This window comes from Anomalospiza imberbis, chromosome 3 (assembly GCF_031753505.1).
Source record: "Anomalospiza imberbis isolate Cuckoo-Finch-1a 21T00152 chromosome 3, ASM3175350v1, whole genome shotgun sequence".
NCBI lineage: Eukaryota > Metazoa > Chordata > Aves > Passeriformes > Viduidae > Anomalospiza > Anomalospiza imberbis.
This window is the reverse complement of record NC_089683.1, coordinates 60,771,280-60,791,140: the sequence shown is the minus strand read 5'-3', so window position 1 is coordinate 60,791,140 and position 19,861 is coordinate 60,771,280. Positions and strand designations below refer to the sequence as shown.

General features: G+C 41.8%; 1 protein-coding gene and 1 long non-coding RNA gene across 3 annotated transcripts in view; one reads left to right on the top strand and one right to left on the bottom strand.

Moving 5' to 3' along the window:
• The window catches only part of ARID1B (AT-rich interaction domain 1B), a 326,002-nt gene extending 325,688 nt beyond the window's left edge, over positions 1 to 314 (bottom strand). Inside the window, exon 1 of the mRNA XM_068184669.1 lies at positions 127 to 314. The gene's annotated coding sequence lies outside the window, so the exon portion shown is untranslated. The remainder of the gene's footprint in view (positions 1 to 126) is intronic.
• Positions 60 to 11,534, top strand: LOC137470888 (uncharacterized). Of its 2 annotated transcripts, XR_010997296.1 has the most exons (3): positions 60 to 175; positions 7,699 to 7,788; positions 9,135 to 11,534. It is a non-coding gene; the product is annotated as an uncharacterized lncRNA (long non-coding RNA). The 2 variants fall into 2 exon arrangements; XR_010997297.1 differs by lacking the exons at positions 7,699 to 7,788; positions 9,135 to 11,534 and adding an exon at positions 2,588 to 3,153.
• The last annotated feature ends 8,327 nt before the right edge of the window (positions 11,535 to 19,861 follow it).

Below are 19,861 nucleotides of genomic sequence, written 5' to 3'. Positions count from 1 at the left end.
CCACCCTGAAAAATGGGGGGCGAGCAGAAGGGTGGGGGAAGGAGAGCAGAGGGGCAGAAGGAGAAGCGGCCGGGGCAGGGACTTGACTGAGCCCAGAGTATCCCCTGCGGACCGCTCCGCACGCACCGAGTTTCAGCGATTTCCCTCCCCGAGTCCGTGGTTGAGGTTAGAAATGGTAAGAACGCCTTACGGTCCGTGCCCGTTCCCGCTGTGTGATTTCACGTTGAAAGTTTTTTTGTTCAGGTTTAAATGAAACTTTTTTTTTCTCCTCCTTTCCTCCCTAACCCGGATATGGGTAAACACACGTCTGCCGGAGCCGCGCTGGCCCAGCATGGCATGAGCGAGCGAGCGAGCCAGCGCCGGCAGCCATCGCCCCCTCCGCCCCGATCGCTCCCGCGCACCCGCAAAACACGGACTGGACTCCACGCTGGACTTGCTCGGGCTCCCGCTCCCCTCCCTGCTCTCCCGGCAGCGCGGCGGGATGGGGGGGCGCGGCCCCCGCGGGTCCCCCCGCTCCCAGCGGGGTCCCGCCCGTGAGCGCGCCGGGGGTCGCGGCCTGCGCGCAGCACCGAACCCGCGGGAGCTGCTTCGAGCGAGGGGTCGAGGCGGGCCCGACGGGCGCCCCGGGCCGCCGAACGCCGCTGGGCGGGGCGGGGAGCGGGACTGTCCCCGGTGCTGCGGGGCCGAGGGTGCCGCCGGCGGCGCTGCCCCGCGCGGGCCGGTTCGGCGGGAGGGAGGCGAGGGGCCGCCATGCGCTCCCAGCTGTGCCGGAGCAGATGGACTGGTCAAACTTTCGGGGGCTGCACGCTGCCCCCCAGCCCCGTGTTCCGTGCTCGGCAGCCGCCTCGTGTTCCGAGGGCAGGGACACGTTTGCTCGTGAGACGGAGAAATCAGACTTGTTTTGGATTTTCCCCCCACCCCCAGCCACCCGCCCCCTGAAGATTTATATTGTATGTAAAGACGGTTATAAAATTTAACCTAAAATTCTGCAGCAGTAGCATCTTTGCAGTTGTCCACATTGTCCAGCTGTCTCCAAATTCTAACGGTCATTTGCACTGATGATGCTTTTATATAGAGGGCCGTTTTCAATATGTTCTGTGTACTTATTTGCAGTTCAACAAGAGATGATCAAAGAGCGAGAGACATTTTCAGTCTCATAATTGTTTCCCCAAACAATATAATTTCTAGTATGCACAAGACACTCATGTAACTGTAGTAACACAAACCCCAAAATATATAATCTGAGTAACTCTTGCTCCAAATGGAAATCTGCTGCTGACCTACATTTTTGAACCAGAACGGTTTGAAGTTTTTTTTATTACTATCTTAATACAAGTGATACCCTAGTATAACAAAAGGTAATAGTCACACATTACGTTGAACTAATGAAAGCATTTGGGAGATCAAATACTTGGCTATGAATATAGCAAACCGGGATATTAGCGAACGTTTTCAATACAGCAAGGGTCTAAACCACGATGTTTTAAATTAATATATTTATACGGTCTGTTAAAGGTAAGCACGTTTTCAAATTTCAAAATGGATAAATAGGAGATTCAATCATAATGGTAGAGAAAAGCACAGCATATCAAGAAAGATGCTGTCACGAAGGTAGGCTTTTTGGAATTCACTGTGAAAATATTAAAGGAGCAGAAGCTTCATGCTCTAATGTTGAGTTACATGTAAAGATTATTGATAAATGTATGAGCAGTGTGATTCCAGTGTCTATTAATTTTAGTTCTGTCTGAAAAGTCAGAAATATTATATTTTGCATTAGGGAGTTAGTTTTGAAAAGTCTCAGTGCTTGTGAAGTACATCTTGCTAATACTTCTGTTTTACAGTTGGGGGGTTTGGTGTTTTTGGTTGGTTGGTGGTTTTGTGTTTTGCAAGTGCAAAAATGTTATATGGCTACACATATATAAACACAGAGTGGGAAAAAAAAAATGGTGAGTAATTCTAGCGGGGGGAATCAGGTGCATACCCAAGGGTCATTACAGTCTGTAACAACAACAAATTGCAATTCTATGCAAACTGCTAGAAAGGGATATATCATCTTTGTAGGAGAGAGAATAACAGAACCGTAAGATGAATTCATGCCAAATCATTCATCAGCTTTTGCCAAGAGAATACTACATCTTTGTTAGTGAGCCTTTTTGACATTATCTCCTGGATTTTCTTCTTTTCTATATTCAAATGCACGCTAATTATACACATTAAACCACCTAAGTTGATTTTTAAAGTCTTTCATATGCAAATAAAAATATAGATGTCTCCTTGTGTGTATTTCTTTACATGTGTACTCTAACATAAAATATAAAATCAATTAAACACCTCTACTTTGAGACATTTCTATTTGAGCAAAAATACATGTATCGATGATCAGCTAAGATGTGCTGATAGTGCCTGGGCTGCAGATCGCAGTACTTCCCGACACACTCCGTAACTCTTTCCAATCAGGAAAATAACCCGCAAAAGTTTAACACAGATTTACTTTGAAATGTTTTCCCTGGGAAAAGGGCAAAAAACGCATGAGGCTTTAAATTGAAGAGTTCGTACCACTAACTCCTTTTCCTCCCATTTGTTTCAGCAACTCGGCTACAAGATTGGAACTAAGAGGCTATAAAATTGAGGCCCTCAGCACAATGAAATCAGTCTGCTATAAAAGGCAACACATGCCAGTTTTTCCTCCCCAATGGCAGATGCCACACCCTAAAGCAGACAGAAGGCACTGCAGTCTGTGCAAGGGAAGCACAACACAAAGCAACAACGATGGTTCAATTTTTTAGAGCGCAAATAATGTTGAAATTCCTTTTGCCATCTTTGCTCAGATGATGAGTGGTAGTGTTTGTTAAATTCAAATGCTCCTTTCCAAAAGCTCTCATTGTATGCATGAATTATGAATTTATTATAATATAATGTAAAAAAGCTCTAATTGCCATGCATATTATCTGCTGCAAAGTGATTGCATTGATATTTGATATCGCAAGTGCACAGTTTCAACTTTAGTTCTATTTTCATTGTTCCTTCAATTTAATTATTTTCTATAAACCAATGTTGTCCAAGTGTAGTTTCTTTCTCTTGATTTTTCCTGATAAATTATAAACTGTGGTGCTCTAGGATCCCTCGTCAAAATAAACAACATAATTTTCTAAACTTACTGTTGGTAATTTGTTTACACCATTGGCTACAGCATTTATTCAGACCCCCTAGGCCACCTGTCTGTATCTTGATCCCATGAAAGTTGCTGCCTCTCCCCTCAGTACAGCAGCCATCCTTCTGTTTGGCCTTCCAAGTCATACAAAGAGTAACACTGAAGAGAGAGATCGAAAATAAACCAATATTGTAATATCTCTGAGATGTTATGTTAGAGGTATTGGGAAAAATACTTAAAATTTTTTTGGTAAAAATCCAGTCTAAGGTTCAAGAGCCTGTTGGATTTGACATTGGTGCACACAGGAGTCTGAAAAATCTCTGTCTACAAAAGAAAAAGCTTTTCACTGGGATCTTGTTGTGCTTTATGGTTAAATCCACTGCACAATTTAATGAAACTGTTGTCAAATTCACTGTAATTCTCAATTTCCTTCTTTTAGATTTGCATTAGATTTAATGAGAAAAAAAGAGAGAAGTATGTGGGCTTTTATTAAATTATCACTTCTATTACTAGTTAAACATCCAATCAAAATCATTCTGAAGTCTGTGCAAATCTTTTAATTTATTTCAATAAGGCATAAATCAGATCACAGAAAAGTAGGCAGCCAGCTCAGGGCTGTTTTAGCCTGGCATTTGGAACTATAGTAATGGAATTTTGCTTTAAAAGATCCCTTATGTGGTCAACATATAAATATAACACAGCGGTGTTTTCTTTATTATGTAATATTTACATTTCAGTCACAAATGTAAAAAGTAAACTAGTGCCATAGATGTCCAGCTGATAAGCCAGAATCTGTTAGATGTAAAGCCTGTAAGCAAGTGTAAAAATTTTATTTTAGCTGGACAGAGTGAACTTTGAAAAAAATGTGGTTTATGCCAACAGATCATGGCCTAAAACACACAGAGAGTGACACATTGTACCAATTAATTAAAATCCAATCTTTAGCAGCTACTAAACCTGGGCAATTTAATCCATTTCTTCTGGCAATGTGAAAACAAAAGGACTTTACAACATCACCATCTTCATCTTGAGAATGTCATACATGATTTTATTACAAAAATGCAACTTGCTAAAGTTAGATCACTTGAATAGACTGTTTAAATGCCTCAGTTTTACAAATGTGAATCATCCATTGAATTCAGCAAGATCACTCGCTTCCTTAAACTTAAGCCCTCACTCAGTGCTTCTGTGGACTGAGGCCTCTATGACAAAACAGGTCTTGTGTCTGTACTTTGGTGAGATAGGGGCCCAACCAATTTTCTATGTCAAAACCAAATCTTGCATTTGGCAGTAATAGGATTATTGATTTTGGGGTTCACCTACCAGTGAAATCTAAGCCTTTAAACTGAATTACTCTAATATTTCTGGATCCTATGTCATTGTTTGAGAACATCATTGCATTTTGGAGAAACGTAGGATAAGGCTGGCCTTCCTTTGAATTAATAATTTATGGTCACATTTTTTATAAATTAGAAAAGTTAAACAAGAGTCAGTATAACAGTAATCACAGAGTTATCTGCCAAGTTTCTTTCCCATTTTCCTGCCTTTTACAAATCTATTCTTGTCTGATGTGCAAGAGATATATGGGAAACCAAAAGAAATATTTGCTGCTCACTACACACTGGATGGAAGCCCTTCCTTTTGCCAGTTGTAGCATGCCAGGTTGACTGATACATTGAAGGAACAGTCAAACTGACAGTACACAGCTTTCACTCTCATAAAATAAATGAGATTGGTACCTTAGCTGTAAACATGCTGGATGTTCCAAGAAAAATAAAAAGTCTTAAGTTTTCTTTCCTAAACTTTTTTCACTCTATAGTGTTATATTTTATATGTCACAGTATTTATCAATTGCTGTTTCTAGAAACAGATTACTGTAGCCTCCATGGCATAGCCAAGTAAAATATTTTTCTGTAGGATATTTTTATGTACAGACAGAAATGCATGGATTTTAATACAAGATGGCACAGTATTCTTCCTTTGTAATCTGATTTTTTTTCTGACTATAGTGTCAGAATTATATGTAATTCTGAATTTTTATAAGTGTGCCAAATTATGATTTTGCCTGATGCACTCTATTTCTGACCCATTTTTGTAGTATTTTACCATTTACAATCTCAAATACAGCATCTCTGAGTCTTTTAGCTGGAGACTCACCTTTTTCCTTTACTGCAATAGTTTGTAATTCTCTCTTTCCCTCACATCATCTTCATTCCCCACCCTTTCACACATGTATACACATCTGCTTGCTGGATAATCCCAAATTCCTGCCGCCCAACTTGCAGCTGCCTTAGCCTCCTAAAGTATAGTCATGCTGTATCACTCATATATATCACTCACACTGTAATCCTGCCCTCCAAGTCCCAACAAAGTTCACCCCAGTGCCAATTTTCTTCAGCTCCTTTGCACAAGGGACATAAAGTGAATGCTCTTGGGGATGAAAAGGAAGAGCTGCAAAGCCTCAAAGAGGATGAGGGAGATGAGAGGTGGAAGAGGCCAAATGAAATTGTCCTGAGCCTTCTCCATCTCAGGTTTGTACATCTTGTGCTTTCTCAAGGGGGCAACTTCCTGGTTTGAGAGCCGTTGCTTTGATACATTTACCCTTAAAGCACTATTGCACACTGAGAAGTCCATTTGCTCCCACTTCACCATCAAGGAAAACAAACACAAGGAAGGAATACCATGACTGCATACTGCATGAACACTTCTTTCATCTGCAGCGCCAGCTCCAGGAGCTTCAGGTGACTGCCACAGTCGCCTGGTATGGACCTTGGGGGTGCTGATGCAAGGGTCTGCACAGATGCATGATGTGCCAGCAACCCAAGAAGGGAGAAAGAAAACTTATTTTTATCCAGATCCTTGCACTGACTCACCCAACGGCCTAAACAGTAGTGCTGGCATAACAGGAAGGGGGGAGAGAAGGGGCAGAGTACACAAGGCTGTTACCCACTTCTTTCTGTTTGACCAAAGAGGAGGTTTGGTGGCAAAGGGAGATAATAGGGTCTGCTTAGCCAACACTACTGCTGAAAGAAAATTATGTCATAAGATTATAAACAGGTGCTCTTCTCCAAAATCCAGCTAAGCCAGTGTAAAAAAGTTACTGTCCCCATTTTTTGTCAGCATCACCCTATCAGATATTAATGATCCTCACATCTGCTGGTACAGTTGCTCCTATGTATATTCCCCAACCCTGTCTAGATTAAACAACCCAAGTTACCAGACTTACTGTTTAAATTATTTGCATTTACTGAGATTCATTTGCCTAAATAAGATTAGGATAAAGTGAGCCAACAAATCTGAGGAGACAGTGGACTCCAGCTGAGGGACAATAAACAGCTGGCAGGTGGTAGTAACCTCTTCAATAAATACAATGTACTTTTGATGTACTGAGGGACTCCATACATTTAGGCCCTAAATGTTAGTCATGGTGATACAGAGACAGTTACTCATCAGTAAAGACCATTTATCCATTCTTTACATGTCAGGCCTGGAGTAAAAACTTCAGGATGTGGGTTTTGCCATCCTTATTTCTTTATTAATTTCTTACTATATTCTTTCTATTTCTGCATCAAGGGGATGTACACTTACGAAGCATATGCTGAACTATATGTACATCTCCAGAGTCCCAGGTTTGTATTACAGCTGCTGGGTCCATCATCCTTGCTTACACAGTGATTCAATGGAGCCTGTAAGCTGTGAAAGTGAACTTGCAATTCTTGCAAGGGAATGCGCCTTGCACAGGATGCAGCTGAAATGCCTGCAATCTCTAGATTCACTCTGAGAGGTTAGCTGGGATGAAGTTGCTCCACACATCAGCTGGAGATGGGGCAGCTGTGGCTTCGTTCCCAGGGAGCCAGCAGAGGAGAAAGCTGCTCTCCTGAGGGACGCAGTAGCTCTCAGTTACACGCGCAGTCCCCATGGACATGCTGAGCTTGCTCCTGTCCTCAGCAAACAGGACGTCACCACCAACTGCCGCTCGGGTACCTCACTTTCACATCCTCTCTGCCACGTCTGTTTGCCAAAGCCACAATCAAATCCTCATTATAAGGGTGAAGCGTTTCTTTAGAAGAGCATCCCTCACAGCTGGCTGCCTGCTTCAAATAAGCTAAGATCTCAACTAACCTAAGAGGAGGATTTTTTTAAATATCATGGATGTAAACTACTTCAAGATATGCAGTTCTAAAAGATCTCAAAATGCCACGAGTCTAGGGTGTGATCCTAGAAATGCTTACTAATTCATGTAGTCCTTGCTCCTGTTAAACCATGAAAAGTAGTGACAGACTAGAGAATCTACCATATGATGAGGACTGGATTGTTTAAAACATCTGTTTCTTCTTGCTTAAATATAAAAAGTAATGTTATTAAAATTAGAAAGACCATTTTATTAATCCAAAATATCATCTAGTTATTTAACAAAGACTTAACAATGTGAGTCATCTGCATTAGCAAATCCAGATGCTATAGTCAGAGGCAGGAAAGACTCAGGGACTGACAACAGGCTTGCTTTTTATGCTATTTTTTTTCTGTTTGTTTTTCATTCCAAACAGACCATCCCTAATATTTTATCTCACTTGGTGGATTTTAGGAAAATTTTAAGTGAAGAGAAAAATTCTGAGTTCTCTCTCTTTCTCAGAATGGTTATATGCAAATACTAATATGATTCTTCTAATCTATTCATCAGAGGTTGTAACAAAATTATGTGTGTTTATATCTTTTTGCCTTGTTACAACTGGTTTCTTCTCATCCAGAGGATTGGACAAATGTGGTTTTCATTTGACCACATTTAAATATAAATTGCCACACCGTTCTGTGCTGGGTGTAAACTTGCTATGCATATGTCCAAGAAGAAAGTACCATAATTTGGGAACCTCTATCCATGGTGATTCTCACCAACTAGATAATCAGGGACTCATTCTGGGAAAGGCCACATAATATAAAATCTGCACTCATTCTGGGAAAGGCCACATAATATAAAATCACAGTCACCTTGTCTTCTTTGCTCTTCATTGAAGGGCTGATACTACTGAGAAGGAATTTTCAAAGTGCCTCGTGACAGAATAATCAAAGTTCAGCAAGAGCAAAGTGAGGCCAGTACTAAACACTTAGCTGATTTAATTTTAATGCATATAATTTTTATACAGGGATCTTATTTGCACAGCTCAATGGAGTAATGTATTTGGAGAGCACTGCTGATTAATTAGGTTGGTTCAGTATGAATGAATTAGGTGATCTCTATTTTATGTCTGTTTCAAAGTTCACTATTGTGAACTTCACCCCATTCAGTGCTCCATCCTGTTCAAAAGACTTGTTGCTAAATTTACTTGGGCATAAAAATCACTATGCAAGCCTCTTGAGTATGGTGGGTTCTGTTACAGTTGCATAAATGCAGCTCATTACTCAGCTAAGGGGAACTGACTTTCTAGGTAGGTTTTGAAAACAGAGGGTTCATGACTCAGAAGGTGTGGAAACTGCAGGTTTTATGACCAGACCTGAACTCAAGTTTTCCCTGTTCCTGGGATGGAGTCTATACCAGCTTTAAAAGTAATCTGCCTCTTTTTTAAACGATATTGTGTATTTTGCTCCTATTTTCTCTGAAGACTGCAGAAACAACTGATTTCATTTTTTTTTTTAATATTTATCTCAACTCGTCAGTAAAAACTAATTCACATTTCCCTTAGAAATGCAACAAAGGTGGAACATGCTAGACTTTCCTTTTTGCTTCTTTACTTCCAGTTCAGGAGTTCCTTTATTCACTCTGATGTTAAATCTACTTGTATTAGAGAATCCTTTTCATCTGAGCAAATCTTATTCCTTAGCAATGAATCTCAGAACATTGTGGGGTGATTGTATAAAGCCATTGCTTTTTCTTTATTGCCCACTAAAGAAACATTTATGATTAAATGGGAAAGGGAACTATCTCATTCTCCTGAGCTGGAGATATTGGACTCAATAATGTCCTTCATATGTGTATGCTCTATTTCAGCTAACCTGTTAGAATTGCAATATAAAATTGTAAATCAATGGCATCAAGCACCTGTGAAGATGAGTAAGATTGCAAGTCATTTCTCAGATAGATTCAGAGAAACAGCTCCCAGCCAAGAACTCTTTTACATGTTCTAGAGAGTCTGTCCTAAATTACCCCAATAAAGTCACTTGTTATACATCATATTGAGAAAATTTCCAGCTGTCTGATGTCAAGTACTCAGAAGCACTATGCATAGGGACACTTGGACTTTGAGGTATGTGACGTACAACTGGATGTTAATAAAAATTGAGTTACAGGCTATCCAGCTGGTTACTTGCAGAGCTAAAAATTCAGAATCTTCTTCAATAATGGAAGTGGATCCTTAGTAATTTGTTAGAATCTATTCTGTTTAGCTATAACTGCAGAAAATTCATTATTTCTATACAAGGTGTTCCTTTATTGATTACTCGTGCTGGCAGGTATACTTAAATCCAGCTACTCATAAACACTTTATGGGCTAGAAAGAATGAAAGTAAGAATTTTGTTTGTTTTTCTTGTCTTTCTGTAATCACAATTGTATCTCTTTTTAAGCTTGTCATCTTCTGCTTGGCTGATTCTCATGTAAGGGCTTTAATAACATGAATTTAATATGAAGTATACCTTTGTACCTACAAATATATATCAGTCAAACCCCTTACTTTCCGCATTTTAGAATAAATTTACCAAGATTTATATATGTGAAATATCCCCAGACCTTACAAAAGCGGAGTTGTTAGTACCCAGGCATGCTTTTTACCTCCACAGAGCTTGGAGATCAGTGCAATGTAAAACTTGGCATGGCAGACAGAAAATAAAAAATAAAAATACGCACCACCCAGCTGATTTCAGCCCCACTCACAGAGCTGACAGCAGCCAACTGAGCACACACTGTCACAAGGGTGTTCTCCCTCTCCCTGCAGAGGACACCAGAAGAGGGGGAGGATATGTCTTAGTGTGTCAACCTGGTGGTTCATGCTGCTCTGGGAGACTGATAGTAGGTCTGCTGTTGGAAAAGGGATTAGAATGTTACCTAGAGGAATGCAAATAAAAGGAGTCAAAGAATGGATCACAGAGAGGAGAAACTCCAAGTAGAGGCACCTGCACAGATGATGGCATCACAGAGGTCAAAACATCTTCTTGGGGCTCTGGACTCAAAAATGTGAGGCTAGAAAGGAAAGCTAGAAAGGAAAATGGTGACTTCATCACTTGGTGTCTTTGACTTAAAAATGGTTTCTAGAAGATGCTTGCTCATTTATGAATCATAAGACTTAATTACATAAAATTGCTTGACCTGTGTTATACCTCTGGTTATGATACCTAAAGGTATCTTCTGACCTTAAATTTTATGAATCTGCATAAAGTAGCTGTAAGGAAAGAACAGCAGAATATGATGTTGTTTCACTGATTTGAATTACAACATGCATTTGCATCTTCATTTGCATTTACTGTCTTAAAAGCAACTGTACTGAATGCAGTTTTGTGATGGAGTTGTCACTGTGAGTCAAAAAGAGATGAGCGTGTGTTCTGAATGACCAAAATCACATTTACAGGACTGATGTCTACCAGCATAGCTCTAAAGAGTTGCCAGCCCTGACAGGCATAGCTGTGTCAACAGAGCCTCTGGTAGAGACACAGTTGTAACAGTAAAATGGTATTTTTACCAATAATATTTTATGCAAGTGCTGGGAGATGGTTTTATTCTACTAGCAGAGGGTATCCATATTAAACTGCTTAGGACTTTAGTATTCACAACAAAATACTCCCTTCAGTGATTCCTAAACCAATCAATTTTGTTGGTGCTGCCAAAGAAAGGGCATACAACTGGCCCTGGCAACTATCAGCTTTGTGCCACACATGACAGCATTTAATAAAGGGAGAGTACAGAGAGAGTACTGGGGAAGTCCAGGCTAAATCTGTTGGCCAAATAATTATGTCAGGGAGGAGTGTGAAAAGATCAAACTGATCAAAGTCGGAATAAACAATGACTAGCAAAAAAGTTCTTTCTCAAAAATAGTTTCTGTCATTCGAAGCAAAGGTTTAACAATACTGGCAAAAGTGATACTGGAATAAATTACGCTGACCCCGTGGTTTTTGTAATTACAACTATACTGGAAAATTCTTTGTGGTGTAAACTAGCTCTCAGAAGAGACTCTAGGGGAAAGGGTGAAGGGTGATAACAGTTAGCACTTCATTCAGGAGCAGGGAATGAGGAGGGAACATCATTGCTTAGGTCTGTAAGTGTAGGCCAGATGCACCAGTCTGATCAGACTGTGAGCAATTCTCAAGCCTTGCCCATGAAAGGTGTGGGTGTTACTCTATTTTACTCTTTATTTAGCTGTGCTCACAGCCTCCATTTCCAAGGAGTTCCTAGGAGGTAGGTGTGCATGGCTTAAGGACCAGCCTGGCATGTTCAGTCTCTACTGAGCTGGCATTCAAAAGTGCAATTCTTTTTCACTGTTCAAATCTAGGCGCTCTATAATTTGGAAGGGCATGACCACTAATCAACCTTTACTCCACCTTCATAAAGTTTGTGCAACATTCCATGCCCTTAATTTTTTTTTTCTTTTTATCCTATATAAACTTCTTGAAGCCTTTCAGTACTCTGGTGCAGTTTTTTTTTGTGTTTTCTTTTTTTTTTTTTTCCCTCTGTGACTAGTTCTGCAGCTTCAGCTATAGTGATGACTTTCCTGCTCAAAGGAGGTTTCTATAACTCACTGGTTGTATGTTATGCTTTCACTGCATCTGCACCACTCACACCTGAGCCCTTCTCCTCGATGAGGAACAGGACTCAAAGCCTGAACCTCAGGGCATTCAGAAACAATTTGAAGCTGATTGTGGAAATTGTTTGAATTGTTTTTAAGTAAAGTGAACTAGTGGTGAGGGTTTTGGGGAAGCAAATTTCCCTGGCTGCTCTGACTGCTTCTTCTCTCTCCCTCTTGAGTTGTTGTGCCATTTGTGCCTCATGGTGCTGTTCACAGTGCTCACCCACCACAGGGATTTTCTCCTTATTTCCATCACTGAAGCTCTGACTCTTCCTTCACTCGTGCCTCTATCATCCCATTGCAGCAGCTGCCAGTCTCATGTGTGTGCAGACATCCCACGCAGGGCCGTGTGGTGCTTTGTTTCACTCCTCCTTTCGGGAAAAACTTGAAGGACTGGCAGTGAGGCAGGAAGGTGAGGGCCCTGGGAGGGGTGTAGGCACATCTCAGGGCAGGCACAGCTAGAGGACGGGAGAACCAAAGGACTAGAGGAAAGATTGCAATCTCTGCTTCAAGGCTGTGCTTTGTGGCTCAGAAAGGACAGCGCTGGCACACAGGAGTCTGGAGAACACTGAAGTAGCCCATTCCTCTCCATGAGGTGTGTAAGCAGCCCAGGGAGATGAACACAGCTGGAAACACTAATCCACAGCTGGAGCCTGTGGATTAGCGAACTGCTTTCTGCAGTTACTGCGCGTTCTTGCCTGCCCTTTCCAAGGAATTCGGGCTCACTCAGGCAAGGGAGAAGGGCTCAGCTGCCAGTGGAGGTGGGAGCAGGGCAGATCCAAATTCGCTCCCGTGGAGGGGCTGGTGCGGAGCCAGCCGTGGCGGGGTGAGGGGCCCTGCAGCTCGCTGTGCCCAGCGCTGCTGGCCACTGCCCTGCTGCTCCCAGCCCAGGCATGGGAGATGCTGCTCGGCTCGGTTTGCTGCGGCCGGTGCAGACAGGAGCAGGGTGAGGCGTGCACCGACAGCTGCCCTGAGCCAGGGAGGATCAAACAGCCAGCGGGAAGCCCAATGGGACTCAGGCAGGACCAAAACTTTGGCTCGGTTGTGGGAGACGCCCGGCAGGGCTGTGCGGGGCGACTCCTTGGGCAAGCGGCCTCCGGCTTGGAGTACGAGCACTGGGCAGCCCTTGCTGAAGCACTGGGGCGGTGACTGGTTTGGGGACAGTCACAAGGGTCCCCTTTGGAGATGGAAGCACTGCTTGGCGAGAGCCGTGTTTGCTTTTGCTGCCACGGAGAGGGACATTTATAAAGCAAGCAAACAAATAAAAAGCCACAATGGCTGAAACAGTGAATTCAAATATCACTTACACTCATGTCTTGCAAATTTGCTCCACAAATGTTATTTTAGCACAAAGATTTTGGGAGTATGAACAACATAGATCCCAATTTGTCACAATAACACTTAATACGTGAAGAAGTATTTATACGGGACCCCAAATTGAGTGGGTCAATAAAGCGTGTATCTCTAAATCAGCCCGGCTCGGTGCAGCTACGTGCCCCGGCCCCGGCGCTGCTCAGTACGATCCCGGGAGCGGTTTGCCAGCCGCGGCAGGCCGGAGGCGGCCGCCGCGGAGCCGCGGGCGGGCCGGGCCCAGGCGCTGCTCCGCCCGGCGCCACCTCGTGGCCGCCCGCCCGCCGCGCGCCCGGTGCCTGCCGGGAGCGGCCGCCATGTCGCGCACCGCGGGCTGTGGGCATGGCGGGAGCGCGGCCCTCCGCGCACGCACCCGCCTCTCCGGAATCGGACGGGATCGGAGTTTCGGTGCTTGCCTTCTTCTTGTGTTCTGGCTGTGTTGTGCCAGGTCATCCGCGCAGTGGTGCCACTGGAGCTGCGGTGCCCTATGCCGCTTGCTGAGCTGGTGACACTGCCTGCCAGGGTTGGTGGTTTTGGGTGGAACATTTTCCCCCATGGCTGTGCATCCCTTTCTTGTTCTACTCAGAAATGTTTTCCTAAAAGATACCGCTGTTTAAGTTCCCCTTGTTGGAACTTGGCATACCCATTGTCTGTAGAGAAAAGGCTTGAGATAATAGGAGTTACTATAAATCACAGTTACCTTGAAGGAGCATAAATGGGAAAAAAAAAACCTGGAAAATACTAAAAAACTTTTATTTGGGGTACAAAGAGCACAGAAGTTAAATTGTTAAAGGGTTACAAATACCAATGGAAAATCAATAGAGGGATTAAACAGGAGTACTGGTTTTATCACACCCTTAATTCCCATTCTGTAGGTATACAGCAGGACCCTTACTAATCTGTAATAAAAGTTCTCAGGGCTGTGGTGTATCTTTGCTCCATTCGCCATTTGGTGGGCATTACGTCTGTTTTGTGATGGAGGTTTTGGGAGCAGGCAAGGAAGAAGCTGTGATCCCTCTGTTCCACCAGGCAGTATTGTGTGCTGTCAATGTCATACGAAGTTGTAAGTGCCACAGCCTTGACAGGCAATGTTACCATAGCAAGCCAGTGTTCTGCATTCTTTTGAGAACTTCATTACGTTGATTTTTTTTTTTTTTAATTAAAGTAAGTTTCCGTAAGTATATTGACAAGGTTAGAAATGTTACTGAAGTATACCCTTCAATGGATGGAATGCTAGATGGTCCAGACAGCCATTGTTTATTTTCAGTCCCATTAATAGGGTAATATTTGACTGGGGAAAGGGTCTGACATCTGTTTTTGTAATTCTTTGGGTTTGCAGTACTACCTGACACCGTACCTGAACTGTGTCCTAGTGCAGTTTCTCTGGGTGTGGAAAAAAATCAATGATTGGAACCACTATACACTGATTTACAGAAAGATTATGGATATCGATATTACAACCAACATGGATATTTATGTATTGTGTTTGTACTGTCTTTGTACCTGCATTTTATCCATAAGCTTATATCGCATCAGAAATTCTTGCGCATTCAAAAATACTAGATAAATATAAAATAAATTATAAAGAATGGAAAGATTCTGATGAATATAGCTGCCTGCTGGAACATGTGTCAAACCATGGTTGTAGAGAATGGAAGAAGGACTTTGTAGAGTTCACGCTTTATCTCCTTTGTAAAACCAAGAGCAACTGGAAAGAAGGTGTAAGTTTTAAAATTCAGATGGCTCAAGTGCCTTGAAGGAGTTGGAGGAAAGAACATCTTAGCTGTACTGCTACCACTTATGTGTATTTAAAAGTAGACAACACAAAGACTGTGTATACTTCATGTGTCTTGCAGTGTGAATACAACTTTGATGGTTTATGCCATGTCCAAAACAAAAAGAGATCCCATACCTTCTTGTCTGACAAAAGGTTTACTTGAGAGGGGCAGAAGCTCAGCTGAAATTGAGATTTGTTGCTTCCCCTACTCCAGTTCAGCTCAGAGTATATAAATTCCCAGCTTGAATTTTTGAGACAATTAAAAAGGGATCTTTCAATAAAACTGGATTTTTTACAGACACAGTATGTGAGGAGGAATATTTTCCCCAACATTTTCTTTCTCCAGTGTCATTTTTATGTGGCTATCATGTAGATAACAGCAGGGAATTCCACTTAAGGAGATCCTTAATGGATTTAACTAATGGTTTCTTTGTGATGCTCTCAGACAGTTCTCCTGTAATGTGGATCCTCTAAATATTTAAATCCACCATTGAAGCATTTATTAGGAAGAAAGTCTCCTGCCATTAGAATAAAGAAAAGGCTTTCAGCTGGAAACAATACCAAAACAAAATCAGATTTGTACAACTGCATCAAGAAACCAAGCCCACTTACTCTGTGAGGCAGCTGATACAACAAGGACCTAGGGTGCCAGGTAAACAACAGTCATTTGTATATTCAGACAATATCTGTCCCTTGTCCATCTTTTTGAGGGCTGTTTGAACTGACTGTTTGTTTGAGTGATCAATTAAACTGATAAACTAATACTGCTATTTACTGTTGGTACAGGGAAACTGCCTAATCCGTGGGCTTGTGGAATCTTGAAAATAGTGGATAGGTTAAACTGGGATGCTTCTCCTTGTTTTGAGTCTTCTGACACTGTTTCAATGTGATCTTTCTTACTGTTCTATCCATTATCCTCCTTTTCTGTTCTTCTTACAAGTGGAGCCTAATGTTTGTCAAGTTCCATAAAATATTTGAGCTGGAAGGAAAAACCTTTTAGAAATCTACTTACTGTACTGTCAAGACCCAATTTTTTTCTCTCCTGTCGCTTGCTTGGGAAGAACAGTCACTTCAGAAACTAAAACTGGTCTTTAAGCTGTCTATTTAGTCCTGGATTTTACCATGTTTCCCTTGCACAAAGAACAAAATCTACTGTTTTCAATCTAGATTGTTTCTGAAAAACATATTAGAAAAATAAAGGCTCCCCAAAGATTGCATTCAACCGAACAAAACCATAGAGCTGCAGTTGCCCCACAGCTGTTTTTGTGGTGTGTAAAATTCATCTGTACCTTTTGAATACATAGGACTCCTTGAAAAGAATAAATATCACTTTCAGCTAAATAAATCTGTTTATTTTGTTCTGCACTGTTTGGGCAGGGACATTTATTTCTGTAGATGGTATTAATACATTTATAGGAATTTTCTGCAATCTCTTGACAATTTGTACTGTCTAAATCCACTTGTAACCTGTTCCATATCTAGCCCTTAAATACAGACTTTAAAATACCTTTAAAAGTTTATTCTCTGATATTTCTGTGATGCAATTAATTTCTGCGTTTCTGTCACTTGGTATTGTTACACATATAAGCACGTAGAGCCTTTCTGAATTCTTGTGTGCACAGCCATGGTAAAAACAATACACAATATAAGCAGTAAAGTTTCTCACTTCCACTTGATGGAAGCTGGCCATCCAGAAAGGGCACACTGGATCAAGTTGCCCAGAAGGGCACCCTCATTTGGCTCTAATGGGGAGGTTCTCTGAGAAAACAAGCAGGCACGCTTAGATTTTCCTTCTTGTTGCATCTCAGCTTTTTGTTAGTGATAATGCAGAACTATCAGCATGTTCCTCTCACGCTTGTACTTTATGTTGCATGGATACACTCAAAGCATTGAATTAAAGGCTTTCTTGCTATCCTACCCACTGCCAGAAATGGAGTGTCTGTTTTTAAACCAGGTGCCAGATTCTTTGTTATGCTGTATCTCCTGCAGTTATGTAAACCAAAGAGAGTCAACAGAAAATGGCTATTGGATAGTAACATCTATGTAAATCAGTGCAGATGCTGAACTAGTAGCATTTTGCATCCCCTTTGCAGAGCAGAATATGCCTGCCCCAAAACAGAAATGGAGTGAAATTTATTCTGGGGGAAGGAAAGCAGTATAATGAGTTAGTACGTGGAAACTGCTGTTACTTGGATCCATTTAAAACTGTTTTACTCCAGGTGCCTGTGTAGGTTATTATGTATGTTAAGTGTGTTATGTATATACGCTCTCACAGCCCCAAAAGCCCACTGTATCCAACGCAGTGTGGCCAGCAGGTCAAGGAGAGTGATTCTGCCCCTCTCCTCTGATCTGGTAAGACCCCACTCGGAGTGCTGCATCCAGCTCTAGGGTCCTCAGCACAGCAATGACATTGACCTGTTGGAGTGAGTCCAAAGGAGGGCCACAAATATGATGAAGGGGCTGGAGCACTTCTCCTGTGAAAACAAGGGTGAGAGAATTTGGGTTGTTCGGCCTGGAGAAGAGAAGGCTGTGAGGAGACCTTAGAGCAACCTTCCAGCACTTAAAGGGTGGGCTACAAAAGAGCTGGAGAGGAACTTTTTACAGGGGCATGTAGTGATAGGACAATGGGAAATGGATTCAAACTGAAAAAGAATAGGGTTAGATCAGATATTAAGAAAAAAAGTCTTTATTGTGAAGGTGCTAAGGCATTGGAACAGGTTGCTCAGACATACGGATACCTCATTCTTGGAAGTGTTCCAGGCCAGGTTGTATGGGGACTGAGCAACCTGGTCTAGTGAAAGGTCTCTCTGTTCATAGCAGGGGGTTAGTTTAGGGAACTAAACAGTCTTTAAGGCCCCTTTCATCCCAAACCATTCTGTGATTCCACAATTTACATGGTGGTTAAAAAGCAGAGAATGCAAGTGTTGAATTAACGATAAAGGGCACTTCACAGAATCAGAGAATGGGTCAGGTTAGAAGGGACCACAGTGGGTCAGAGCCTGGATCCATCCTCTAGACACCCTTCCTTCAGATACTTATGGACATTGATGAGGCCCCTTCAGTCATCTCTTAGGCACCTAACTTCTGGTTTTTTGCCTTTATGTCTTTGAAAACCTCCCATTCTTACCTAATTTATGTATGTATTTACTTTTGAAGGTGTTGCCTATTTAATCCATGAGAGCAAAGAAAAGATATAGTACTAGTCTGAATTGGTACAGGAGCAAATGCCTCCAAAAATAGTGTGATTTTTTTTGGAGAGGCCCATCTGTGAATTGCTGTTTTGTGCTGACCCACAATTTATACAGCTTTTGCCCAAATCTATCAGACTGAGTTCTTTAAATGGCTTAAAAATAGTTTGTAAGTGTTACAGGCATTCAGTCAAATTAGTCACTTAGTCAAATCATCCTTTCAACTGGTGCTTTCAGCAAATGGTTAAAACATCATTTGAGGAAGGACCAGGTGTATGATCTAATGCCTGAAAGCAGCTCATGCTCAATGACATAATCCTAAGAATAAATGTATTGTAAGTGTATGGCCAAACACAAGAGAATATCTGTCATCAAGTAGGTAGAAGTGCCACATGGTTTTTATATCACTGTGCTGGAGCCACTGAGTGTTGTGCAGCACTTGCAACTCTTCTGAGAAAAATACCACATACTGCTTCAGCACTCCCTCGATCCAGGGCAGATGCTTTAGGAAATCCTTAACTGGCAGAAGTAAAATCTTGCTGTGTGTCTCTTCTTCTAGACGGAAGAAACTCAAACTCACAGAATTTTATATGTACAGCTTTTAGCAGTGTATTTTGAATGGACTGTGGGACAGAGTCTTGCCATGTTGTGGCAGCACAGCTAAACAGACAGAGGTCACCAGGAGTCCTGTGTACAAGGATCAAAGTCTGGGTCCCTCAGTGGTGCACATGATACCAGGCTAATCATTTGGCCTCTTTATGGCCTATTTTTACTAGTGTTTCAGGATAATGCACAATATGGACATTTGGAAGAAAAAAAACTTTGAAGAAAGGAACTGCTACTACTACATTGACTATTACAGTTGCAGCTTTGCTTTCAGAATCACAATCAATAATACATCACTCACTTAAAGATTATTCTAGATTTCTTCAAGAATACCTCTTAGGCTAGCCCTCATTCTTCATCTCTCCACTTTTCTTCACTGTAAATGTGTATAGCTCTGTCATTAATGTGTTTACAGGTAATTTTAACTGGACTTATTGTCCCTATCTTCATGCTTTTTCTTGCTAATCAGAGGTTATGCTAGAGTTCCTTGCTTGCTGATTTTTTTTTTCCCAGAGAATGGTGTGTTTCCATGTACTGTTTAAAAACTAGCACTTAAGTGAAGTGTTAAATCACTTCTGGAAACTGGGCCTAAAATAAACGGTTATACTCTATGAAAAACGGCATCAACCTCTTGACCCTGCTCTTGTCTTTTTCCAGAGGCGTGTTAGGAACAGCTGTGTATACAAATTGAATGTACTCTCTATCTTCAAATCCTGTACTAGGACCCTTCCTAGTATTTGAGTGCTCATTGCAACTCTATCATTGTTCGAATCCATCCTCTCCTCCTAAATCTGCAACTACCTTCTCAGCTTTCCTCTCTGTTTCCTGCCTCTCCTACAGCCCTTACCATTACAATCTGCAGGTGCTCCCCCTTCCCCCCCCCGCCTCTCCTGCATGTCACTTCCAAAGCACTCTGCATTACTCATTTCACTGGTGAGCCCTCTGAGTTCAACTGAATTGCTGTTAGCTTCTCAAATAGTTAAAAAAAAAAAAAAGTAATTACACCATTGTATTAAAATCAGG